At 43.6% G+C, this 27,184-nt stretch overlaps 1 protein-coding gene across 3 annotated transcripts in view; it reads right to left on the minus strand.

Annotated features, from left to right (window-relative positions):
• KCO1 (Outward rectifying potassium channel protein) overlaps nucleotides 1-18,212 on the minus strand; it is a 57,708-nt gene extending 39,496 nt beyond the window's left edge. The window contains exons 1-2 of one of the 3 annotated variants that reach the window (XM_086804583.1): nucleotides 17,847-18,212; nucleotides 17,650-17,732 (exon numbers count right to left, since the gene is read on the minus strand). The gene's annotated coding sequence lies outside the window, so the exon portion shown is untranslated. Of the gene's footprint in view, nucleotides 1-17,649; nucleotides 17,823-17,846 lie in introns of those variants that run through there. The other 2 variants (XM_086804582.1, XM_086804581.1) reach the window with 2 other exon arrangements.
• Between the last annotated feature and the right edge of the window lie 8,972 nt (nucleotides 18,213-27,184).

Genomic DNA, 27,184 nt, shown 5'->3' on the forward strand with positions numbered 1-27,184 from the left:
GATGAGAAAACTCAACTACCTGAGTCTTCAAAGTGCTAAGAGCGAGCTCTAGAGTCCACTCCCGGTCGCATGGGCCACATAGAGGGAACGAGAAGGCCACCGCTGAATCAAGTGCCTGCTCCCCAACGGGCCGGAGGTATCACTACATGAACTCGGATGGGTGCTGGCTCATGGGGGCCCTCTGCTCCAAAAAGCCGTGTGAAGGCGTAATCAAAAGCCTCCGAGCGCTGTCTAATGCCGAGGCGACTCAGCCGACTGCGGATAGATGATATCCGTGAAGCCCGAATCGGCATGGTAAGTCTCCTCTGTGGTGCTCGAGCAAGGTCGGTGCTCAGCGCCCTCCGGATTGCAAGTGAACGCCAGGGGACTGCCAGGGCCTCCCGGGAAGGTGAGGCGGGCGGGGGGGGGGAGGAGGGGGGGGCGAGGGGGGTGGAGAGGGAGCCGCTGCCGAAACCGGAGCGGGGACGGGAGGAGGCGAAGGTGGAAGCGAGGCGGTGGGAGGGGACGGGGGTGGGGGGGGGGGTGAAGGAGGGGGGGCTGGCATCTCTTGGTTCTCAGTCGTCGCAGGGGTCTCCTCTTGGAGGGGAGCAAAGCTGTTCCTCACGGGAACCCAGTGATGCTGAGACTGTGGCTGCTGCTGCAGCGGTCTCTGGGCGTGCTGCTGTGGCTGTCTCCCTCGACGGCGCCCCTGTCCAGGCTGCCACTCCGAGGTCTCTGTGGCCTGAGCAGGTGTCCCGGAGGCAGCCTGCCGAGCCGCATCTGTGGGCGGGCCATCAGGGGCCTGCTGCTGTGGTGAGGGTCGGGGATTCCTGCGAGGGCAGGCCTTGGCCAGATGACCGACCTGCCTGCAAATGAAGCACTGGTTCGGGAGCCCCGAGAACTCCACTCTCTGATCAATCCATCCCCCCCCTATCCTAGGTAGCTGAATGACCTTAGGAAGGGAGGAGATGTCAGACACCAAAACTCTGACCGAAGGTAGCCCAGCTGCTCTGGCCACCACTGAAGCTGCTGTGGGGCCAGTCTCTAGTACCGAGCCCACCAATGCTCCTAGCCTAGAGAGGAGCGGAAGATACTCCCGGCAGAGTCCAGGGAAGCAAACTGTAACATGGAAAAGGCGCTCTCCCTGCTCAGCCTGCTGGGTCAAAGCCATGCTGCCAAGATCTGAAGAAAGCCCAAGCACCCCTGATGTCAAGGGGACTCATGGCTAGGACCTTGGCCACGCTCTGGGCGGTCTCGAACTCGATCTAGTAATGTCCACGGCCCAGTAGCTGTACGTCCAGGATCTTGCCCACATCTGCAAGAAGGCGGGCCTGGAGAAGATCCCGGATCTACTATACGGCAGATGGTGGAATGAGCCTGGAGGCATTCCACCTCTGCGGTGAGGCTCGCTTCCTCTTCTGGCGAAAGAGAAAGCCTGATGGGGGTATCCTCAAGGGCGCGCGAGGGGGCGGCGGGGGAGTCCCTCTGAGGTGGGGCGGGAGGAGCCTCCATCAGAGTCTGAAGCTAAGGCGAAGGCGAGGCGAAAGCGGAGATCCTGCAAGAACCGAGCTGCACACCGAGAAGCGGAAGACGAAGGCCAGAGAAAAAGGAAAAACCCCCTTGGGGGCGAAAATCAGCAAGAAAAGGGAGGGGGGGCGAAGCGGCGAAGGAGAAGCCCGGGGGGGGGGGGGGGGATCTGCGCGCAAGAGGGGTGGGGGGGAGAGAGAGCTGGCGGAGGGGGGGGTCGAGGCGCTGCAGAGGGGAGGAGGGCGCGAAGAGAAGGGGGGGCGGCGGGCAGTGCAACGAGGGAGGGGGGCACAGTAGCGAGGCAGGCGGGGGGGGGCAAGGGGAGGCGCAAGGAAAGAGGGGGGCGCGAGGGGGCGAGCAGGCAGGTAGGCAGGGGGGCGCAGGTGTCCAGGTAGCGCGAGCAGGGAGGGGCGGGAGCTTCAGCGAGCCGTCAGTTGTCTGCTCCAGCTACATTTGATATGCCCAAAACTCCAGCCCCCCCCCTCCCTATTTCCATGGCTAATCTCAACATTTCGAGTATCAACCTTGCCATGGCTGGAACAGGTGTAGTTTGAGGAAAGGTTGGTGGAGGAGCGGGGCTAGGAGAATAATATACCATTGGAGGCCCTTGTCAGATAGGTGGGTTAGCATGTACCCCTTGTGGTCCCATGTGGTACCCAGGGTAAACTCCTTGTGGTGGGTACTCCTGATATACAGGTGGACCAGGTTGATGTGAAGGGCCTGGATAGAAGACCCTTTCCCTTTGGTGAGATGTTTCTGGTCCTTGGGATGATGGACCTGGCCCTAGGTTTTGTACAGGATGTTGGGCCCTATAAGGATCAGCCACACCTGAGAGACAGGCATGGCTCTCCAGACTGATGGTTCAGTCTGGGTCTGTTGGCTTTTACTTTGCCCTACTTCTACTCTAGGATCTAGAGACAAAGTGGGCTCGATTTCTTGTGGTTAGTCCATGCCTCTCACCCTGGGTTGCGGTTCTTCCGACTGTGTGTTTCCTAGGTTAAAATTGCAGAGCCTCGAAGCAAGGCTTCTCTACAAATGTGTGGGAGAGGTAGGAGCTTGCTCTTGGACAGATGGTATGTCCATGCACTGAAGTTCAAGCTCTCCTGTCTCAAGATCACGAGTTCCTCGTCTCGTGCTAAGGTGGTCTTTGCTTTCGCTGGTACTGTCAAAGACAAGCACCGTTTGACTCCACGCGATATTGACCGATGGGTCCAACCTTACAAGCGAGGGAGCTTCAAGAGAGTTTTCTTCGTCGAAAAGAGGATTATTTTGCACCAATCTACCGGATCGTAGGTGCATGGAAATGTGGAATTGTTGTCTAGAACCCCTCTATAAAAAGACTTTTTTTTTTTAATGATACGGCCGTGCGCTTTAAAGTGGAACGAGCGTACGCTTCGAAAATGAGAAGGGAACGGGCGTACGCTTCTCAGGGGAAACTGGTACGAACGTTCGCTTTCAAAAGGGGAAGGAACGAGCGTGCACTTTGTAAATGAAAAGGGAACGGGCATTCGCTTTCCAAGGACAACTGACACAAACGTTCGCTTTTGAAATGAAACGGGTGGATGCTTCAAAACTCGGAAAGGAACGGGTATTCCAAGTTGGGTCTAGGATGGAACGGGCAAGCGATCCACGAACGTTCGCTTCTTGAAGGCTGAAGGAAACAGGCGTTCACTTTTGAATGAGGAAGGGACGAGCGTTCGCTTCCCAAGGTTGAATGGCACAGACGTTCACTTGTGAATGAGAGGAACGGGCGTACGCTTCTCATATCAAGTGGCAGACGAGCGTGGCATGTTCGGAACGGTCGTGGCACTATCATACTTGGAAATTTTTAAGATTTGTCTGGGAATTTAAGACTGCAGGTCTGACAACCACCCAGTATATTATATGACAGTTCAGCCACACCCACTTGATTGAATGCAGTTAAATGCACTTAATGCTTAATTTAATGCAAATATTCCCATTTTAATGCAACTGCCACATTCAGCCAGAAAATCTTCCTAGATTTGGTCAACTGAGGAAGGGAACGGACGTAGCAAAAATGGACTGCAAAACAAACGTCCAAGCGAACGGACGTTCGCTTCTCAGAACAGCCAGCAAAATGCAGTTTCGCTTGGTTTTTTCCTCAAATTCTTACTGATTCAGGTGTTCTCCCATTGATTTTTTGTGTTTTTTATTCAATAGAGAGCTAGAGCTAGTCTCTAGCTATCTATTAGTGTCTACAATGAATAATTAAAACTAACAAATTGAGATTAATTTGCTGATTAAACTAAGATGCAAGCTTAAAGAAAAAAGAACAAAAAATCAAGGTTTTGCATGAATGTTAAGGGCAATGTGAGAGCACCTACTTGCTCCTCCCGTGCTCCGTGAAGACTTGAATGCTCCAATGCTCGGTTAATCTCCAGTGCTCCGGATAATCACCATCAAAAACAAAACAAACACAAAATCAAAGAACCAACCAGTGGATTTGACTCCAACCGGGCTAATCAAGACACTAGCAAACGAATAGAATGGAGGACCCTAAGCCAAATGCATTCCCCGGCAGCGGCGCCAAAGATGTTACGAAAAACATGCTACCTTCCACGCAAGAAGGAAAGCGAAGAGAAGAGAAGAGGGATACATACAAGGGTCAAGTCCGAAGAGTTGCACTTAGCCAACCCTAAGAGGGTTAACTCCTCAATGTGAAGCATGCACATTATGCAAAATGCAGAGTGCTTTCTGATGCAAACCCTAAGGCTTCTACTGACTCTACATGCATGAATGATTCTCTCCAAGTGGGTTAAGGGACTTGACTGATTGACTAACCCGCTAAGGCTGAGGAATGACCTACGTAGCTCGTGCCTAACTTATCCTGGACTGAGGATCGGCGTACGACAAATATCATCCTACTGGGTTCTAATAATGTACAAATGTTGCACTGCTGATGATGAGCCAGCTTGTCACCATGCACTGAGTGCAGAGTGCATGTGACATTTCCTCCTGCTTAGCTTGGCGGCAGGTTCATGGCTTCCAAGTAGTCCGCCAACAACTGGGGGTACTCCTGGAAGAACTCCTCATCTAGCCATACGGCTTCGTGGGTACCTCGATCTCGGAATTTCGTATAGAACTAACATATCCGTCGACCGGAACCATGCTTCCAACGATGAAGAAGAATCTGCTGGGACTCAATGATGTTCATCTGAAACATCAAACACTTCTAGACCAACATATGGTTTTAGCCAAGAAACATGGAAAACATCATGGGTAGGCAACTTTAACTTCATGGAGACATCACTTAACTTCTTAACTATTGGAAAAGGGCCAAAACTACGGAATGAAAGCTTGGAACAATGTTTGCCCACTTGTTTCAATCTTTGGTTCATGATGCGCTGATCGACCCAATCCCCTTCCTTGAAGTGGATATCTCGTCTAAACTTACTTGCTTATTTGTGAACTGAATAATGGCCAGGCTCAAAATTGAGAGCCAAACTAGGTTGAGTACCAAACTCTGCGAAATCGACATACTGATCTTCTAAGTCTTTTCCAGAGATGTTGAGAATGGTAGACTCCTGACTGGTTTGGATGCTGGTCTTTCTACTAAGAACATCGACTACTGGGTTATGCTGACCAGGGATGTACTTGATCATTCCTCCAACCTGGTGGAAGAGCTGACCTTGTCTAGTGTGCTGAGCACTCCACTGGGCACTTGGCATCATCGGGAGCCACTTAAGTGCTTGGTGGTCTGTGGTGACTGTGAAAATGTGTCCATAAGGAACAGGTTTCAAATGTTTGAGAACTGACTGTTGTTCTAGCTTGCCCTTGAAAGTCTTGGAAAGACGAGGGAAACTTGCTAGGAGGTTTTGCTAACTGTGGGATACTGGGTGGGAGATCATCCTTAAAAATGTCTGAATGAGAAAGGAGATCTGCCAACTGAGGGACTGAAGATGATGAGACAACAGTTATCGATGAGATAGAAGCTATCTGAGCATAAATCAATGCTCCTTCTGCTCCCTTGCACATAGCTCGTCGGGCCTAGAGATGAGAAATCATAGGAACGCCAAGAGTGCTCCTATCCCCCCGAATCATGACAGGCTCAGGAAAACCTTTAGAGATAATAAAGGTGTCCTACCCCCAATTGGGAATAGGTTCATACTGACGAAACCACTGGATTCTGAAGATCATGTCACATCCCAAAAGAGGAGAGACAATGAAATGTCGCTGGAATGAGGCCTTTTGAACTTGAAAAGAAAACTGATGTGCCTGTTGAGATATGTGGGTGCGGAGACCAGGTGTAAACCCGTCTACCTCCAAATGATAGGGCACTAAGGTGGTACAGCTCATGTTGGTAGCCAACTGGGGAGAGAAGGCATCCTCAGAACCGCCCATGTCAAAAAGGATTATGAACTGTCGGCCCTTGGGCAGAGCCATAAGCTCGGATCAAGCTCTTTTGTGTGGTTGTTGCCTCACCCTCCTGCTTAGCATCAAGTACCACGGATGGCATGGAATGCATAGAAGGTAAGATCTGAACCGCATTGGTGGTAGCAGGCGGGTCTGGAGGAGCGGGGGATACTGCGGCAACTGTGGCAGAAGACTCTTTGGAGGCTTGCTCCGCTTACCTTTTTGGATAATCCTTCTTACCATGCCCTATGATGTGACAGAAAAAAACATCTGTTTTCTGACTGATACTGTCTTTGCTCCTCTGAAGGAAGATAGCCTCCAGTGATGCCTGCTTGAGCCTTTTCCTCAGGGGTTTTCTTAGGCTTGGATTCCTTACCCCTTGAACTAGAGCTAAGACTGGTGTCTGTCTTAGTGTCTTTAGAAGACGAATGACCCTTCCCCTGTTGGGATTTGGTACTGGACTATGATGACTGCTTGGGCTTGCCTCTGTTCATCTTCATTTCTTCATTCTGAGCGAGAGTCAGAGCCCGGTCATATATACTTGGTTCAAAGTTACGAACTGTGAACCGAATGTTAGAGTCCAATCCACGAATGAATTGCTCCATCTTAGCCTGCGCAGATAGCCCTAACTGCTATGCTAAAGTAATAACCTTTCCGGAAAACTGAAGCACTGGGGATCCGTTCTGTCTGAGTCCATAGAACTCATCTTTCAGACCGGTCATGTACTGGGACAGGAGAAATCCAGTCTTCAGGTCATGGACAAAGATGTCCCAATCAAAGGCTGTGACACCTGTGGCTTGGTCTGTATGAATACTAGGCTAATGCTGCCACCAAGTGACTGCCTCACCAGTGAGATGGGGAGCCGCTAAGTGGACTTTGTCTTGTGGGTCTGTGATCCTAGCTAATGGAAAATGAGCATTAAACTGATGAACAAATTGATTAACTGATGAATGATCACACTTACCATCATACTTACTGAAATTTGGTTGATTGCGAATGATGGTGGTTGATGCTGCTGCGGGTTGCTGGTGGCTGGTGACACCTATGACTGGGGAGACTGAGGAGAGCTGCTGATACCTCAAGTGTATGGCCTCCTTTTCCCGTTGGTGCTCGAGTAACATACGTTCTCGATCAAGCTCACGTTGGTGTTCCCGAGCAGTGAGTTCAGCCTGACGCCAGTCTTCGTCGATCCTGCGTTGGGCTCCCTCATAGTCTCGTCTTTCTACTTTTTCTTCTTTTCTTCGGACCTCACCCTCACTCCTTTGTTGTTCCATCTGAAAGAAGAGGGAGATGTAGTCGGGTGCTGCTGGAGGCGGAGGAGGACGTGCTGCTACTGCCTCCAAGAGCTGGAGACGCTCCATGAGCAGCTGGTTCTGAGCTCTCAGAAGAGCTATGGTGTCTGCTGTAGGCGGAAGAACATGGTCTCCTTCGGGGGAGACGTCTTCCGGCTGATGAGTACTCTCTTCTGTAGACATGATGCTGAAGTCGGTGGTCCTGCCAGAACGCAATCTAACCATCCAAGGATGCCCCCACGATAGGATACGCTGTGTATGGACAGTCTGAATCTGATACCAATGTAATATGCAACGGAAGTCTTTGTATTGGAAGATCCTGTCACACAAATGCTCACACTGTCTTCTGTATCCTGAGTTTCGTGAGTTCAGCAATCCACTTTAATACTTCAAACTTTAAAGAGATGAGAGAGAGAGATATGAGAACTGTACACCAGATTGGGTCCCAAATTACCCACTGAAGGGCCCCCTATCCAAATAACGAGATAGTATTTGCTTTATTACTTTAGAGAGAACGACTGTGGACTGTAGATAAGCCAAATGCAAGATCTCGGAGGATCGGAAGCCTGGCTGAACTGTACACGGCTGTAGAAACACCTCAATGAACTGATCTCGAGCCTATGCACTCTTCCCTAGGGCATGAGGAACGGCTGCACACCCGAGGCTGAGAAAGGACTGCGGTGGACTGTTCTAAGCTATGAAAGTATGCTGAAAATGATTATGAATGCTGTGTTACCTTCACCAGATGGCTGGAGCATGTGTGGATGCTGCATAGAAGGATGTAGACTGCTGTAGGACTGCTGTAGGACTGAAAACGCAGACCTCGACTGCTGTAGGACTGAAAACGCAGAGCTATAGTGAACTGTACACAGGCCGGCTGTGTTTGCTGATTTGGGGCCTGTGGAAGTACTGAATGGCTGCGCCTGATGGCTGTAAGGACTACTGAACTGCTGCGTTGGAGAACCAGGGTTGGCTGAAGCAAAACGCAAGTACTCCAAGGGCTGGATGAGACTATGGCTGCAAGCAGGGATGCTCCTAGGGCTGAGGATATGAGGCGCCTGGATTCTGAGGGCTGAATGCTCTTCTAAGCACCGAGCAAGCCTATTTATACTAGTTAGGGGTTGGTCAAGTTGGCTGTTCATAACTTTACTAAACTTTATGTTTATAAATGACATGAAATGCTAAATGAATACCATAAAATATGAAAAAAAATACCAGATAAATCCTAGTAAATTCCCTAAGGCTTCTGGGATGTTCTAAATGATGCACACGCATATGAATGCACATTATGCAAAATGCAGAGTGCTTTCTGATGCAAACCTAAGGCTTCTACTGACTCTACATGCATGAATGATTCTCTCCAAGTGGGTTAAGGGACTTGACTGACTGACTGACCCACTAAGACTGAGGAATGACCTACGTAGCTCGTGCCTGACTTATCCTGGACTGAGGATGTACAATGGGGTCACGGCGTACGACAAATATCATCCTACTAGGTTCTAATAATGTACAAATGTTGCACTGCTGATGATGAGCCAGTTTGTCACCATGCACTGAGTGCAGAGTGCATGTGACATCCAATGGCTAGGCAGAGAGCAAGAAGGAAGGAGCGATGGAGAGCTCAACCTTCACCTCAACTTGGTAGATAGCAAAGAGAGGGTAGAGAAGAAGAGAAATGAGAGCATTACCATCCCTACTTACATACACCAACAATCAAACATGTAAGCAAGCAAGAACACAAGTCAACATGCATCCACAAGCTCAAATAAGAGAGAGAGAGAGAGAGAGAGAGAGAGAGAAGAGGAAAGCTCAATTAAGACAAATTCCTTTTCATATTTTATAAAATGATTTATATACAAGAGCTCATAATTACAATGGCCAGTCGCCCATTTACAATTGGGGGCCCAAAACTAGTCTTCCTAGTTTCTCTAGCTCTATGTACAACTATTCCTCATAACCGGCATTACACAAGCCGTAAGCTCGGTCATCCCATGTCTCTTATACAATAAGCGCATTGCGCAATTACAAAAGATAGATTACAAAGAGTGTAGCCACGCAAAAGGTAATGTTAACCGGAGTGGTTAACACCCTCCAATCGAGCACGGAGGAAAGAGGCCCAAGAAACCAAGAGTTGTTAGGCCCCCCAATGATATGTCCAATACCACACCATGACAGAGACGGCAGTTGGCCGACGTATGTCTCCAGCGTGCTCCCAATAGCACCCCTGGATGCATACACATCCATATGGGCTTGCAGAGGAGCTAGCATGCTAAGGCAAGTCCCCACTCTACTTAACCAGCCCTCCAATCTTCCAAAAAAGACAAGCTTTGGGGGGGGGGGAGGGTGAAGATAGGAGGAGGTATCCCTTAAGACTACACATGCCCTTTCATCTTCCACACTGTCTTTGCATGTGAGATTACTTGCCATCCCTTTTCCCATCTTGCAATCCCCATTAGACATGTGAAAATTGCACCTCCAACAACTTCATCTTCCCACACTGTCACATGCACTCTGCAATCAGTGCATGGTGACAAGATGGCTCATCATCAGAAGTGCAACAGTTGTACAGTTTTAGAACCCAATAGGATGATAATTGTCGTACGCCGTGACCCCATTGTACATCCTCAGTCCAGGATAAGTTAGGCACGAGCTACGTAGGTCATTCCTCAGCCTTAGCGGGTCACTCAGTCAGTCAAGTCCCTTAACCCACTTGGAGAGAATCATTCATGCATGTAGAGTCAGTAGAAGCCTTAGGGTTTGCATCAGAAAGCACTCTGCATCCTGCATAATATGCATTCATATGCCTGTGCATCATTTAGAACATCCCTGAAGCCTTAGGGAATTTACTAGGATTTATCTGGTATTTTTCCCATATTTATTAGTATTTATTTAGCATTATTTGCATTATTGGGCATTTATAAATATAAACTTTATTAAATGACCAACCTCCAGTTAGTAGCCTATTTTCTCATTCAGTCTTCATTGTGTTAAGAGCTCTCCTCCTCCTTGCTTTCAGCCCAAGACTAATCCAACCCTAGAGCCCATAAGCTTTCTTCTCCAGCCCCTTGAGAACCCTAGCTTCAGTCAGCCCTAGGTGCCTGCATTCAGCCCTGATTCAGCATCCATTCAGGCTCAGATTCAGCACCTCATTCAGCTCAGTTTAACGCCAGATTCAGCCTGCAGATACCTGCGTTTTTGCACAGCCGTACAGCAGTCTGCGTTTCTGTTCCAGCCGTACAGCAGCAGCCCTGCAGCCCCCTGTTTCTCATGCGTTTCAGTCCACAACATCCTCTACACTTCAGCGTTTCTGTCCACAGCAGTTTCCAACCCTGAAGGTTCAGTCTACAGCAGTTTCCAGCCCTGAATCTGTTGTTTGCATCAGTGTCCAGCCTTCTATGCATCATCCACACATGCAGCAGTCATCTGGTGAAGGTAACACAGCATTCATAAGTGTTTTCAGCATTCTAACATAGTGTAGAACAGTCCACCTTCTTCTTCTTTGAGCCTCAGGTGTGCAGCCCTTCCTCATGCCCTTGGGAAGAGTGCATAGGCTCGAGATCAAGTCATCGAGGTGTTTCTACAGCAGTGTACAGATCAGCCACTCTCCGATCCTTCGAGATCTTGCGTTTGGCTTATCTACAGTCCACAGTCATTCTCTCTAAAGAAATAAAGCAAATACTATCTCGTTATCGGGATAGGGGACCCTTCAGTGGGTAATTCGGGACCCAATCTGGTGTACAGTTCTCATATCTCTCTCTCTCAACTCTTTAAAGTTTGAAGTATTAAAGTGGATTGCTAAACTCACGAAACTCAGGATACAGAAGACGGTGTGAGCATATTGTGTGACAGGATCTTCCAATACAAAGTCTTCCGCTGCATATCACATTGGTATCAGATTCAGATAGTCCACACACACCGTATCCTAGCGTGGGGGCATCCTTGGATGGTTAGATTGCGTTCCGGCACGACCACCGACTTCAGCATCATGTCTACAGGAGAGAGTACTCATCAGCCGGAAGACGTCTCCCCCGAAGGAGACCTCGTTCTTCCGCCTACAGCAGACACCATAGCTCTTCTTAGAGCTCAGAACCAGCTTCTCATGGAGCGTCTCCAACTCTTGGAGGCAGCAGCAGCACGTCCTTCTACACCTCCAGCAGCACCCGACTACATCTCCCTCTTCTTTCAGATGGAACAACAAAGGAGAGAGGACGAGGCCCGAAGGAAAAGAGAAAAAGAAGAAAGACGGGACTATGAGGAAGCCCAACGCAGGATCGACGAAGACCGGCGTCAGGCTGAACTCGCCGCTCGGGAACACCAACGTGAGCTTGATCGAGAACGTATGTTACTCGAGCACCAACGGGAAAAGGAGGCCATACACTTGAGGTATCAGCAGCTCTCCTCAGTCTCCCCAGTCATAGGTGTCACCAGCCACCAGCAACCCGCAGCAGCATCAACCACCATCATTCGCAATCAACCAAATTTCAGTAAGTATGATGGTAAGTGTGATCATTCATCAGTTAATCAATTTGTTCATCAGTTTAATGCTCATTTTCCATTAGCTAGGATCACAGACCCACAAGACAAAGTCCACTTAGCGGCTCCCCATCTCACTGGTGAGGCAGTCACTTGGTGGCAGCATTGGTCTAGTATTCATACAGACCAGGCCACAGGTGTCACAGCCTTTGACTGGGACATCTTTGTCCATGACCTGAAGACCAGATTTCTCCCGCCCCAGTACATGACCGGTCTGAAAGACGAGTTCTATGGACTCAGACAGAACGGATCCCCAGTGCTTCAGTTTTCCGGTAAGGTTATTACTTTAGCACATCAGTTAGGGTTATCTGAGCAGGCCAAGATAGAGCAATTCATTCGTGGATTGGACTCCAACATTCGGTTCACAGTTCGTAACTTTGAACCAAGTACATATGACCGGGCTCTGACTCTCGCTCAGAATGAAGAAATGAAGATGAACGGAGGCAAGCCCAAGCAGTCATCTCAGTCCAGTACCAAACCCCAACAGGGGAAGCCCAAGCAGTCATCTCAGTCCAGTACCAAACCCCAACAGGGGAAGGGTAAAGACACTAAGAGAGACAACAGTCCTAGCTCTAGTTCAGGGGGTAAGGAATCCAAGCCTAAGAAGACCCCTGAGGAAAAGGCTCAAGCAGGCATCACTGGAGGCTATCTTCCTCCAGAGGAGCAAAGACAGTATCAGTCAGAAAACAGATGTTTTTTCTGTCATACTATTGGGCATGGTAAGAAGGATTGTCCAAAAAGACAAGCGGAGCAAGCCTCCAAAGAGTCTTCTGCCATAGTTGCCGCAGTATCCCCCGCTCCTCCAAACCTGCTTTTGCCTTTCCTGCAGAATAAAATAGACTTCAAACAGCAGCCCGAGCTGCATCTGGAGCTTGGTGCAGGGCAATTCCCCGACAGTGGCACCAAAAATGTGCGCTATTATCGCACGTGTCGGAGCTAGAGACTTGCCAAGCACCGTGTACGAGCCAAGAATGGCTGCAAGCACATAACCAAGAAACCAGTAAGCTTAAAACAGGGAGCAATGGTGTGTCACTCATCGCTCAGACCACCGTCGTGAAGGATTCTCGTGCCGCGATGAAGAAGGAGCCACCGCCGCCGCTCTTCAATGCGGTTCATATCTTACCTTCTATGCATTCCATGCCATCCGTGATACTTGATGCTACGCAGGAGGGTGAGGCAACAATCACACAGACAGTTGGCTACCAACATGAGCTCTACCTTAGTGCCCTATCATTTGGAGGTAGACGGGTTTACACCTGGTCTCCGCACCCACATCTCTCAGAAGGCACAACAGTTTTCTTTTCAAGTTCAAAAGGCCTCATTCCAGCGAGATTTCATTGTCTCTCCTCTTTTGGGATGTGACATGATCTTAGGAATCCAGTGGTTTCGTCAGTATGAACCTATTCCCAATTGGGGGCACGACACCTTTATTATCTCTAAAGGTTTGCCTGAGCCTGTCATGATTCGGGGGGATAGGAGCATTCTTGGCGTTCCTATGATTTCTCATCTCCAGGCCCGACGAGCTATGTGCAAGGGAGCAAAAGAAACATTAATTTATGCTCAGACAGCTTCTATCTCATCAATAACCGCTGTCTCATCATCTTCGGTCCCTCAGTTAGCAGATCTCCTTTCTCATTCAGACATTTTTAAGGATGATCTCCTACCCAGTATCCCACAGTTAGCAAAACCTCCTAGCAAGTTTCCCTCTTGTCTTTCCAAGACTTTCAAGGGCAAGCTAGAACAGCAGTCAGTTCTCAAACATTTGAAACATGTTCCTTATGGACACATTTTCACAGTCACCACAGACCACCAAGCACTTAAGTGGCTCCCGACGATGCCAAGTGCCCAGTGGAGTGCTCAGCACACTAGACAGGGTCAGCTCTTCCACCAGGTTGGAGGAATGATCAAGTACATCCCTGGTCAACATAACCCAGTAGCAGATGTTCTTAGTAGAAAGACCAGCATCCCGACCAGTCAGGAGTCTACCATTCTCAACATCTCTGGAAAAGACTTAGAAGATCAGTATGTCGATTCCGTAGAGTTTGGTACTCAACACAGTTTGGCCCTCAATTTTGAGCCTACCCATCATTCAGTTCACAGACAGGCATGTAAGTTTAGACGAGATATCCACTTCAAGGAAGGGGATTGGGTCTCTCAGTGCATCATGAAACAAAGATTGAAACAAGTGGGCAAACGTTGTCCCAAGCTTTCATTCCGTAGTTTTGGCCCTTTTCCAATAGTTAAGAAGATAAGTGATGTCTCAATGAAGTTAAAGTTGCTTGCCAGTTGGACAATGCATGATGTTTTCCATGTTTCTTGGCTAAAACCATATGTTGGTCCAGAAGTGTTTGATGTTTCAGATGAACAGCAGCCAGACGTGGTAGACGAGGCAGAAGTTATTGAGCCTGAGCAGATCCTTCTTCATCGATGGAAGCATGGTTCCGGTCGACGGATTCGTCAGTTCTATACGAAATTCCAAGATCGAGGCACCCACGAAGCCGTATGGCTCGACGAGGAGTTCTTCCAGGAGTACCCCCATGTATTGGCGGACAACTTGGAAGCCATGAACCTGCCGCCAAGCTAGGAGGAAATGTCACATGCACTCTGCACTCAGTGCATGGTGACAAGATGGCTCATCATCAGAAGTGCAACAGTTGTATAGTTTTAGAACCCAATAGGATGATAATTGTCGTACGTCGTGACCCCATTGCACATCCTCAGTCCAGGATAAGTCAGGCACGAGCTACGTAGGTCATTCCTCAGCCTTAGCGGGTCACTCAGTCAGTCAAGTCCCTTAACCCACTTGGAGAGAATCATTCATGCATGTAGAGTCAGTAGAAGCCTTAGGGTTTGCATCAGAAAGCACTCTGCATCCTGCATAATATGCATTCATATGCCTGTGCATCATTTAGAACATCCCTGAAGCCTTAGGGAATTTACTGGGATTTATCTGGTATTTTTTCCATATTTATTAGTATTTATTTAGCATTATTTGCATTATTGGGTATTTATAAATATAAACTTTATTAAATGACCAACCTCCAGTTAGTATAAATAGGCTTGCCTAGAGCCTATTTTCTCATTCAGTCTTCATTGTGCTAAGAGCTCTCCTCCTCCTTGCTTTCAGCCCAAGACTAATCCAACCCTAGAGCCCATAAGCTTTCTTCTCCAGCCCCTTGAGAACCCTAGCTTCAGTCAGCCCTAGGTGCCTGCATTCAGCCCTGATTCAGCATCCATTCAGGCTCAGATTCAGCACCTCATTCAGCTCAGTTTAACGCCAGATTCAGCCTGCAGATACCTGCGTTTTTGCACAGCCGTACAGCAATCTACGTTTCTGTTCCAGCCATTCAGCAGCAGCAGCCCTGCAGCCCCCTGTTTCTCATGCGTTTCAGTCCACAACATCCTCTACACTTCAGCGTTTCTGTCCACAGCAGTTTCCAACCCTGAAGGTTCAGTCTACAGCAGTTTCCAGCCCTGAATCTGTTGTTTGCATCAGTGTCCAGCCTTCTATGCATCATCCACACATGCAGCAGTCATCTGGTGAAGGTAACACAGCATTCATAAGTGTTTTCAGCATTCTAACATAGAGTAGAACAGTCCACCTTCTTCTTCTTTGAGCCTCAGGTGTGCAGCCCTTCCTCATGCCCTTGGGAAGAGTGCATAGGCTCGAGATCAAGTCATCGAGGTGTTTCTACAGCAGTGTACAGATCAGCCACTCTCCGATCCTCCGAGATCTTGCGTTTGGCTTATCTACAGTCCACAGTCATTCTCTCTAAAGAAATAAAGCAAATACTATCTCGTTATCGGGACAGGGGGCCCTTCAGTGGGTAATTCGGGACCCAATCTGGTGTACAGTTCTCATATCTCTCTCTCTCAACTCTTTAAAGTTTGAAGTATTAAAGTGGATTGCTAAACTCACGAAACTCAGGATACAGAAGACGGTGTGAGCATATTGTGTGACAGGATCTTCCAATACAAAGTCTTCCGCTGCATATCACACACACATACCTGGGTAAACAAGTTGTATCAGGCACCATCTATGACTGAGGCAAACAGCCACATGTTTATCTTCTTCCCTACCCAGATTCCCCATCCAAGAACACTTCTACCCCTAATTCACCAATCACAAACATCAAACAGCCGGGGTGCACTCGCGAGTCAAGTCTAAATGGTCCTTCTTAATGAAAAAAATTATGGACACCTTGCACTCCATCCACGAAAACTTCAGGAATTATTTCCTTCTATACCAAGGGCAAGTTAGGTATATAGAAAAGTTACTCAAAAGTAAGAAGCAAAAAAGTGTGTAATATGTTCACCTAGTCCATGCCAAGGTACACATGGGGCTTGTTGTTAGGCACCAAAAAATGCCACTTGAAGCTGGGATGCAGCAAACAGTAGTGGGTGAAGAGTGTACTGTTTAGCTTATCTAGGAGCATCACCTCATCAAAAGACATAGCCACAAGTCAGGGAAAATAATGGGCCAAAGTGACACTAACTGCCCCCCTACCTTCAGCAATTAAGAGTAATTAGATTATGGTCTGCATCTTAGATAGCACTCTCATTCATCAAAACTAGCTGATTGTGGGGGTTTGTTTGTTTCTCAATAGGAAGCTGATAAAGTGAGATTTATAATGAATGGGTATAGAGACAGTGCGCTCTTCTAGATTCATGGCCACCCGCAGGCTGATACCTAGATCATGGGAGGGGATTTCAACATGCTGGAGGCACCCCATAACAAACAATGTGAAGCTCCCTTCTCTTTTCTACAGGTAGATAGAGTGAGCCAAGGGAAGGGCTTGTCCTCACACTACAGGTCATGAGATTAGGTTACCCAAGAGTATTCCCTTTTCCCATTCAAATCACCATGTCATCCAACCACTTGGATTGTTTTCTATGTAGATGAGTGGGCTATCAATCAAACAGGGCGTACTCAGCCCCAGCTGATACCACTTTCTCAAATCACTTCTTTTTTATGCTATATATGAATGATCCCTAACGTGGTTTTCAAGCAGGGTGCTTTAAAATTCATGCAAAACTTCTTCCAAGCTGAGGAGATATGCATCCAAGAGAAGGTTGCATGGTGGGGCCTTTGCAGCTATTGATAAGGTACCAGCTCAAAGTCCATGCTTGGGACGATCGAGCAACGAGGGGGATGCTACATGGAGGGTTCATTTATCTAGACCCTTGGAAAAAGATATTCTCAAGTGCATCTGTAATCCATGCTCTGACAGTAAAGAGCCTTGGCACACAAGAACTCATATACTTTTGGCATCTTCTTCACTTATGTTTATTCACTTTCATTTCATTTGTATTGATACAACAGCTTGTATCATAATTGCCAACACACCTCAACGGAATGAAATGGCAACCCCCACATGTTTTGAAAACAGGAAATTGGGCAAGATGTCATAGGGTTAGTTATGTTCCGTAAGAAGGGGCACAAGCGTGAGCAATTCACAAGAAGACACTACCCATAGTATGTCTACCCTTTAGTGATCTTTAGAACCCTAAGGTCCCAATCTCCTCAAAGTCAATGAAAGTGTAAGGTTGCAGGGTGAGAAAGAGTCGATTGAAGGCACGGCAATGGTATGACAGGATGTTAATTTCCTAAGGCCGAGCTCAATGTGAGACCAATGCGACCTTTTCCAATGTGCCAACCAATGCTTTTCAATGATGTTGTCAATGGTGGTGGAAAGTGTCAGTTAGCATGTTGGGATGCAAGCGTCTCATCAAGGCTCCTCCTCTTGGGAACCTGCCAACACCAAGTTTTGACAACTATGGCTTGTATGGATTCCCCGCTACACAGCATTTGTTACACATTATACTATTAAACCCACACCTTGATGAATGGGCCTCACACCATCATAAGAGCTCTGAAAACATTTCCAGATGTATTTGAAACTAAGTACAATCAATATGATCACATGAGGCAGCTTCGACTCACCATGTCAAAGGGTAGTTCCAGAGAGAGAGAGAGAGAGAGAGAGAGATCAAGATCCAGATGCAATGTGTGTAGACATCATCCACCTGTTCAAATAATAGCTTGCAGGGTCCGAATCCTTAATGGGGAACTCGTCCAGATGGAAGCCAACACACAAATTTTCTCAGCATAGTCAATTTAAAAGGTAAGAGTACATTTACCGCAAACAGTGAAGAAAGGGCGTTCTCAAAAGAACCTCTGCTTGCCCAAAACTGCATGTGTGTGTCGCAGTCGCGCAAAGTGCCGAAGCAACGGCAGCTGGTGGTTAAAAAGCGAACGTTTTGTCATTGCCGGGCCACGGGGCCCGCCTCCAACCGTTGCTTGTCTTGTTCGATCGAAGCACGTCCTGACAACTCCGTCGACTTGCTGCTGCTGCTGCGACCACCACATTGTTATTCTAATGTTATTCGTTGAGGACTTACGGGAATGGCTGCACTGTTAGTCCGGACGCGTTTCACATCACCCACAACACTCTGGCCTTTTCTGTTGGTGTGGTCGTGGGCACCACAAGAATGGCACGATGTGGACTATTTGTGTGGTGATGGTGACACCCGGTGCTCAGATCAATGAATTGCCTTGCATTATTATTTATTGAAGCTAAGCCAATATGCTTTTTCTAAATAAATAATGCCATCGTAAAATCTTGTTTCCTTTAACCTTAGGAAAAAGAAAGCAAAATTTTGATATATTTGTAAAGGTTGAAAGACCTGCATTATTTTGAGATTGAGTAAAAATAGTAGAACTGCACATGCAGGTGCATGCTTTTCTAGAGTTCCCCGACCTCTCTCTCACTGCATGGTCGCGTCCCCCAGTTTCCCCTGCCTCCCTCCCTCGCATGCACGCCTCCCTCCCTCCGTCCCTCACACGAGTGTCCATGGCCTAAGGAGGGGGGGCACGCATCGTTTGCAGTTGCCTAGCATAGGCGTAGCCATACTGATGTACCCGCATAATTTGCAGCTCCCTATGATGTACTAGCCATATCGATGTACAGGCTGCCGATATACAGGTAGAGCCTTCAGTGGATGGATACGTTTTCTGAGAGCTGGTTGAGGCAGGGAGGCAAGCACACGCGAGCAAGCAACCAGGCGAGCGAAGGACATGGGAGCGGAGACAAGCAGGCAAATAACCAAGGGGAAGGTGGACGAGGCGGGTGAAGGGAGGTGACCAGCCGGGCTGGCCCTTCTCCATCGCCTCCAACCGTGGGAGCAACACTGATAAACCTTAATAGCGTAAGGTTGTGTTAATTAATGCCCGCGGATAGTGGGCATTAATTAATGCAACACTAAAAAGAGTGAATAGGGGGCCACAATGAGTGAAAAATAATAATCTTTCGATTAATTAATCGTAGAAAACGTTAGCTAAGGTTAATATCATCTTTTTAATTTTTTAATTGTTGAAACGTTCCAACAGTTGCAACCGTCCTCTTTGTCGCCTCTTCTTCGCTCTGTCCACCTGACGGCTCTCACGAGGCAATAGGCAGATCCCACGTGAGCGGCAACCCACGCTGAATGTGCAATCTCTATTTACGGGTGTTTTGGGCTGGACCTGGAGGTCAGAAGGCTGCTATAATCTCCTCACAAGTGCTCCAATGAGGGAGAATGGCCCTGGCTTTGCACCCAGGTTGGCCTGTTGACCTTCTAGCCTGCTTCTGCTGCAGTGTGCTCTGATGAGTAGCTTAGTTGTGAGAATTGGGGCTTTGTGTTTTTGATGTAGCCTGCAGAGTGTCATATTTTGCTGAGCTTCTTTGAAGTGTTTGTTACAAGCATACCAAACTTTGTTTCTACAGAGCTTTATAGTTGGTGTTTAAAACAAAGTTGCTCTCGTTTTCTTGCAACTGCTGCGGGCTGCAGTGGGAGGCGCAAATCAACATGCTGAAGCAAAGGCGACAGCCGGGTCCGTTTGCAGCCGACACAAAGTCTAACTCCATAGGAATTTTCTTTGGTATATTTAAAAAATATCTGTGGTGACAGAATTTTGATCGGCCTTGTCTCTGTGGAGCTATGATTTTTTCCGAATAGGAGAGTGAATAGGAAATTTCCATCAACACTAAAAATCTATTAAAGCTAAGCCAATTACAAATGGATACGAGAAATTTACAACTTCGTTTTGCAAATCCTTCACGAACGAGAATAAGAACGCATGACAAGGCATAAGAAGAGTGTGGAACATCCGGTAGTATTGCTACAAATGAACCAATCAATGCTTGCCATCTTTGGAATTTTGGCTCCTCGCTTGATCTTCTTTACAGGATAGCCAAACCATTTGTTGTGCAAAAAAGGGGGTGAGTCTTGCTAACCTAATGGCAAGTGCTTGCTTATATGACCCAGTTCCCAAGGTTAAAAGACTCAATTTAAGGCTTGTACCTTCTTATTATTCGTACCGCATGTTTTTGAGGCTCCCAAAATCAAATTCTACTCTTCCCCTTCCCAAACCTCTAAATTCTTGCCACGTGGCAACTTTGTGAAACTCTTCCTTAAGATAATATAGAGATAAAGAGAAGAGAAGAGAAGAGAAGCACACATATTCTTTGTAGAACAGCCAAACCATTTGTGGGGGTGAGTCTTGCTAGCCTATATAAGCTAGTTCCCTAGGTTAAAAGACCCAATTTAAGGCTACCTAGGAAGACCCCATGGACAACACAAGTGTAAACCTCATTTTTGTAAGTTCTTTCTAAAATTTGGGTAGTAAAGATTGGTTTTTGGTTAAGATTTTTTTTTGTTATACCAACAACTCAATAGGCTACACACACACACACACACCCTGCCAATCATGATGCACCCAGGGCTACTTGTACCCCCTAGCCACTAGCTGACACCATGGGAGATTATAGAAGATTGTATTTAAGGCCGCCTAGAACCTTTGTGAATCAATGCAAGATTCTTTGAAAAAATAAAAGGGAAAAAGAGCTCTTTTTAAGGTATTAAAAGGCCTTGAATTAGTGCTCGCTCACAAAAATGGGGCATGTTTATTTTGGTCTCTTTTTAGTACTATAACATAAACAAAATTGCCAAAATTATTTTGGTCTCTTTTTAGTACTACAACATAAACAAAATTGCCACTTAGCCTTCTATCAAACAAATGTTTACATACAAGTTTTCATAGCATCAAATATGAGGCACATGAAAGTACTAGGAATGTTCAAAACCATTTGAAAATTATAATGTCTCATTGTGAACCCACAATCCTTGAAGCGAGACACCTTATGAAAAACTTAAAGTGTGTTTTATTAAAAAACCACTTTACTTTTCTCATTTTAAAGGCCATCCATTCTAGCCTAAGTGATAAGTGTTTTATTAAAAAACCACTTTACTTTTCTCATTTTAAAGGCCATCCATTCTAGCCTAAGTGATAAGTGGAAAAAAATATATATATCCATAATCCAAATCCTTATGAAGAAGTTGGATATTGTGTTGCACTTGTGGGTTCTTTTTTTAATGTGTTTATGCTTATGCAAATATTTTACCTTTGTACTATTCAATGTTTGTCCTTTTAGCATAAATAAGTTGGAAGAACCATTTTAGGGAACCATTTGTACCATTGTACTAGGGAACAAAAGAAACACTCAAAGTCAAATTCCCACAAACAACATGTACGTGTGTACTTGGTGCACATTAAAAAATGTGTGTGCCTTTGTACACATTACTTTGAGAAGGAAACTTTGAGTTCAAGCAAAGCACAAAGCTTAAAAATAAGTTCCTCACCATGTGACTTTTATAAATGAATTTACACAATGAGCTTTTGAATGAAATTTTTTTATCATGACATGATAACTTAAATTTTAAGTCCCCTAACTTCTCCTTTACATGAAAATTTTTAATATACATATTGCAATCTGATGCTTATTTCATAAATTTATATGCATTTCTTATATGTTAGAGTCTTCCTTCACCATGCTATTCTAATTTTAATGGGAAGATTTTCCCATGTCTATAGTTACTTGTATTATGTAGCCCAAAATTTTCAATAGCGAATTTGTAAAGAAAAAGAAAGTTAATAAAGAGAGAAGATAATTGTTTTAGCATAAAAATAAGTCATATTTCATAAACAATGTTTTTACCATTTTGGCCTACACTAGATTGTAAGTTGCAATAGCTCAAACATTTTTAAGTCCCAAAGATAAAAATAGTTCAAATGATTTTAAGTCCCAAGATATAAATAGTTTGCTACAAAACTAACCAAACACAAGAGAAGCATGATTTTGATAGCTTGTAGTAGGACATGCATATGGTAGTTTAGTAGGATACTGGTAGTGTAAAAGAATACGTGCAGTATATACAAGAGAACACTCACAAGAAGTAGGATCTTTCACGTCACAAAACTTTAAAACTCAATATTAGGGTTTCACTAGCATGGTGTGGGAGGAAAAAGCATTTGGAGAGTAGATTAATTAGTGTATATTAATTAATACATTATTATGCTTACCTATGCTTATAAACTAAATTATTAAGTAATTAGTGTATATTAATTAATACATGCTTATGCTTACCTATGCTTATAAACTAACTTATTTTTATGGTTTTTTCCTAGGTTGAGAGCGGTTAAAGAAGAAGGCTTGCATAGGCACTGTAAGATTCCTCCCCCACTCAAGATGTCCAGTTTCTCCCCCTGTATTCAATCCCTTTTTTAGAATAATAATAGATCTTGTTTCGATCTGTTTTGGCCTAGAGAGAGAAAATATTCTAGAGAGAGATAATTTAGTTTCTAGATATCTTTGGATGGAAAAATATCCCTTCTTACTAAAATGATTTCCCCTGAAATAGATATTCAAAAAGAACTTTTTAGTGTGCAATTGGAATAAATTGAAAATAGGTAAAAAGGACTTTAGCCTGATGGTCCAGATTTTTTGAAAATTTTGGATTAAGGTTCCTATGGACCAATAAGATTAATCCAAATGTAGGGAGGAGATAAATTTAAGAATAAAAAGAAAATCTCCCAAAAATGAGTAAATACTCACATAAGATGAAGAGTTGACTAAGGACAAGGTTATTAGTTAAAAGAAGAAGAGATATTTAGAAGAAATGATGCATTTTTGACACCTCAGTGTGGGGGAATTCCCCTCATGAAGGAGGCGCCTATTTCACATGGATGAGTTTTAAACTCACAAATAATGAGATATTTTCATCTCTCCTCTCTCTTGTTTCAACTAGATCCAAAAAATGAGCTAAACTGACCTAAAAATGGTCAAAAAGTGACCAAACTGATCTGAAAAATTCTAGAATCAGTTTGCTTGATTAGAGGCTCACTTTTTTCTATAAATAGAAACCTCCCCTCTTGTAAAAGGTTAATAATGTTTATGCACTGTTACTCTACTCCTCCCCAGAGTCAAATACATTGAATTCACTTGATAATTCAATTGTTTTTGACTAAATCCTCTCCAAAGAATTGGTGGCCACTCTTGTTGCAAACAAGAGTAGAACCCTCAATCCCTCAAGCCAAAGGAAAGCTTACAAGTTCCATGTAAGCTTAATTCTTACTTATTGTGAATTTTAAATCTATGGTTTTCTTAAATTTTATGCTTTGTAAATGTTGAATTAAAATCTAATGCTATGCCTTGATGGAAAGTCCACCCCCTTCTCTTCTTTACATTTCAGACCTTCTTAATCCTAGAAAGTTTAATTATAAGATTGATTAAACTCTTTTCATTATTTACTCTCTTGATTTTTAGAAAATGGAGTAGATTAGAGATATTAGAATTCAAATTGGATTAATTCAAGTCATAAATTGAATGTTAAAATTGAGAAATGGTCAGCCATACAAAGGAGGTTATGGTAAAATTTTCTTAAATTTTGTGGAAAAAAGTTTTATCTTTATGTTATTCAAAAAGAGTAATCCCCTCCGTTTGTGTATTCTGAAAGTGTCATTTTTATTCTATGCATAGAAAGATGCATATTAGAAATATTTTTATTATAAAAGCGTTATTTTCATTAGAATTAATTTCTATGCATAGAAAGATGCATAAAGGAATTAATTTTTATTTCAAAAGAGTTATTCTCATTAACTTTGATTTTATGCATAGAAAGATGCATAAAGGAATTTATTTTTATTTCAAAAGAGTTATTCTCATTAACTTTGATTTTATGCATAGAAAGATGCATAAAGGAATTTTTTTATTTCAAAAGTGTTATTCTCATTAAAATTGAATTTATGCATAGAAAGATGCATAAAGGATTTAATTTTATTTTAAAAGTGTTATTTTCCTTAAAATTGAATTATGTATAAATAGATGCATAAAGAATATTTATATCAAAAATTAGGATCCTCTTAAATTCTATGTTTAAATTCATGTGAATAGAAGTGATGAAAATATGAGATGAATAGATGTGATGAGATAAGATGTGATGAGATAAGAAGTGAATCAAATAGATGATTGGATAGATGTGATGAGAATATGAGATGAATAGATGTGATGAGATGTGATGCGAATCAGATAGATGGTTGGATAGATGTGATGTGAATAGAAGTGATGAGAATATGAGATATATAGATGTGATGAGATAAGATGTGAATCAGATAGATGATTGGATAGATGTGATGTGAATAGAAGTGATGAGAGTATGAGATGAATACATGTGATGATATGTGATGTGAATCAGATAGATGGTGTGAATAGAAGTGATGAGAATATGAGATATATAGATGGGAATCAAATAGATGATTGGATCGATGTGATGTGAATGGATGTGATGTCATGTGAATCAGGATGTGAATGAATGATATGGGAATGGATGTGATGTCATGTGAATCGGGATGTGAATGGATGTGAATGAATGATATGGGATGTGAATGGGTGTGATGTCATGTGAATCGGGATGTGAATGAATGATATGGGATGTGAATGGATGTGATGTCATGTGAATCGGGATGTGAATGAATCCCCTCATGAAGGAGGCACCTATTTCACATGTGTGGATGAGTTTTAAACTCACAAAGAATGAGATATTTTCATCTCTCTTCTCTCCTGTTTCAACTAGATCCAAAAAGTGAGCTAAACTGGCCTAAAAATGGTCAAAAAAGTGACCAAACTGATCTAAAAAATTCTAGAATCAGTTTGCTTGATTAGAGGCTCACTTTTTCCTATAAATAGAAGCCTCCCCCCTTGTAAAGGTTTAATAGTGTTTATGCACTGTTACTCTACTCCTCCCCAGAGTCAAATACATTGAATTCACTTGATAATTCAATTGTTTTTGACTAAATCCTCTCCAAAAGAATTGGTGGCCACTCTTGTTGCAAAAAAGAGTAGAACCCTCAATCCCTCAAGCCAAAGGAAAGCTTACAAGTTCCATGTAAGCTTAATTCTTACTTATTGTGAATTTTAAATATATGGTTTTCTTAAATTTTATGCTTTGTAAATGTTGAATTAAAATCTAATGCTATGTCTTGATGGAAAGGCCACCCCCTTCTCTTCTTTACAATTCAACCCTTCTTAATCCTAGAAAGTTTAATTATAAGATTGATTAAACTCTTTTCATTATTTACTCTCTTGATTTTTGAAAAATGGAGTAGATTAGAGATATTAGAATTCAAGTCATAAATTGAATGTTAAAATTGAGAAATGGTCAGCCATACAAAGGAGGTTATGGCAAAATTTTCTTAAATTTTGTGGAAATAAGTTTTATCTTTATGTTATTCAAAAAGAATAATCCCCTCCGTTTGTGTATTCTGAAAGTGTCATTTTTATTCTATGCATAGAAAGATGCATATTGAAAATATTTTTATTATAAAAGCGTTATTTTCATTAGAATTAATTTCTATGCATAGAAAGATGCATAAAGGAATTTATTTTTATTTTAAAAGAGTTATTCTCATTAACTTTGATTTTATGCATAAAGAAATTTATTTTTATTTCAAAAGAGTTATTCTCATTAACTTTGATTTTATGCATAAAAATATTCATAAAGAAATTTATTTTTATTTCAAAAGAGTTATTCTCATAAACTTTGATTTTATACATAGAAAGATGCATAAAGGAATTTATTTTTATTTCAAAAGAGTTATTCTCATTAACTTTGATTTTATGCATAGAAAGATGCATAAAGCAATTTATTTTTATTTCAAAAGTGTTATTCTCATTAAAATCGAATTTATGCATAGAAAGATGCATAAAGGATTCAATTTTATTTCAAAAGTGTTATTTTCCTTAAAATTGAATTATGTATAAATAGATGCGTAAAGAATCTTTATATAAAAAATTAGAATCCTCTTAAATTCTATGTTTAAATTCATGTGAATAGAAGTGATGAAAATATGAGATGAATAGATGTGATGAGATAAGATGTGAATCAGATAGATAATTGGATAGATGTGATGTGAATAGAAGTAATGAGAATATGAGATATATAGATGTGATGAGATAATAAGATGTGAATCAGATAGATGATTGGATAGATGTGATGTGAATAGAAGTGATGAGAATATGAGATGAATAGATGTGATGAGAAGTGATGCGAATCAGATAGATGGTTGGATAGATGTGATGTGAATAGAAGTGATGAGAATATGAGATATATAGATGTGATGAGATAAGATGTGAATCAGATAGATGATTGGATAGATGTGATGTGAATAGAAGTGATGAGAATATGAGATGAATAGATGTGATGATATGTGATGTGAATCAGATAGATGGTTGGATAGATGTGATGTGAATAGAAGTGATGAGAATATGAGATATATAGATGTGATGAGATAAGATGTGAATCAAATAGATGATTGAAATATGAGATATATAGATGTGATGAGATAAGATGTGAATTAGATAGATGGTTGGATAGATGTGATGTGAATAGAAGTGATGAGAATATGAGATATATAGATGTGATGAGATAAGATGTGAATCAGATAGATGTGATGTGAATGGATGTGATGTCATGTGAATCGGGATGTGAATGAATGATATGGGATGTGAATGGATGTGATGTCATGTGAATCGGGATGTGAATGAATGATATGGGATGTGAATGGATATGATGTCATGTGAATCAGGATGTGAATGAATGATATGGGATGAGAATGGATGTGATGTCATGTGAATCGCGATGTGAATGAATGTGATGTGATGTGATGCTAATCGGGTAAATATGAATGGATGAGATGTGAATGAATGTGATGTGATGAGATGTGGATATGGGTATATGCGAGTGGATGAGATCTGATGAGGATATTTGAGGAAAGAAGTGATGAGATGGAGGAGAATGGGAATTTATATGAAATGAATGTGGATTAAGTAATGTTGATTAATGTGGAAAGACGAGAGTTTGTTATAGAAACTGTATTTTTGAATTGTTTTTAAATGATTGTTTTATGTCAAGAATGCTAGAGAGGCATTTTGACCGTCTTGTGAATGAGGTCGTGTGGAGACCTAATCTGATAAAGTTGCAACAGCTGACGGAGAGTCAATGAAGGACGTCTAGCAAGGTCAGCCGAGGTCTTGACCAGCCTCAGTTTGATTAAAATGGTGAGCTTCTGGTACGGTGGATGAGGGACCAAGGAAGTGGCCTAT

The sequence above is a fragment of the Cibotium barometz genome, chromosome 11 (genome assembly GCF_041138505.1).
Source record: "Cibotium barometz isolate CiBa-2024 chromosome 11, ASM4113850v1, whole genome shotgun sequence".
Lineage (NCBI taxonomy): Eukaryota > Viridiplantae > Streptophyta > Polypodiopsida > Cyatheales > Cibotiaceae > Cibotium > Cibotium barometz.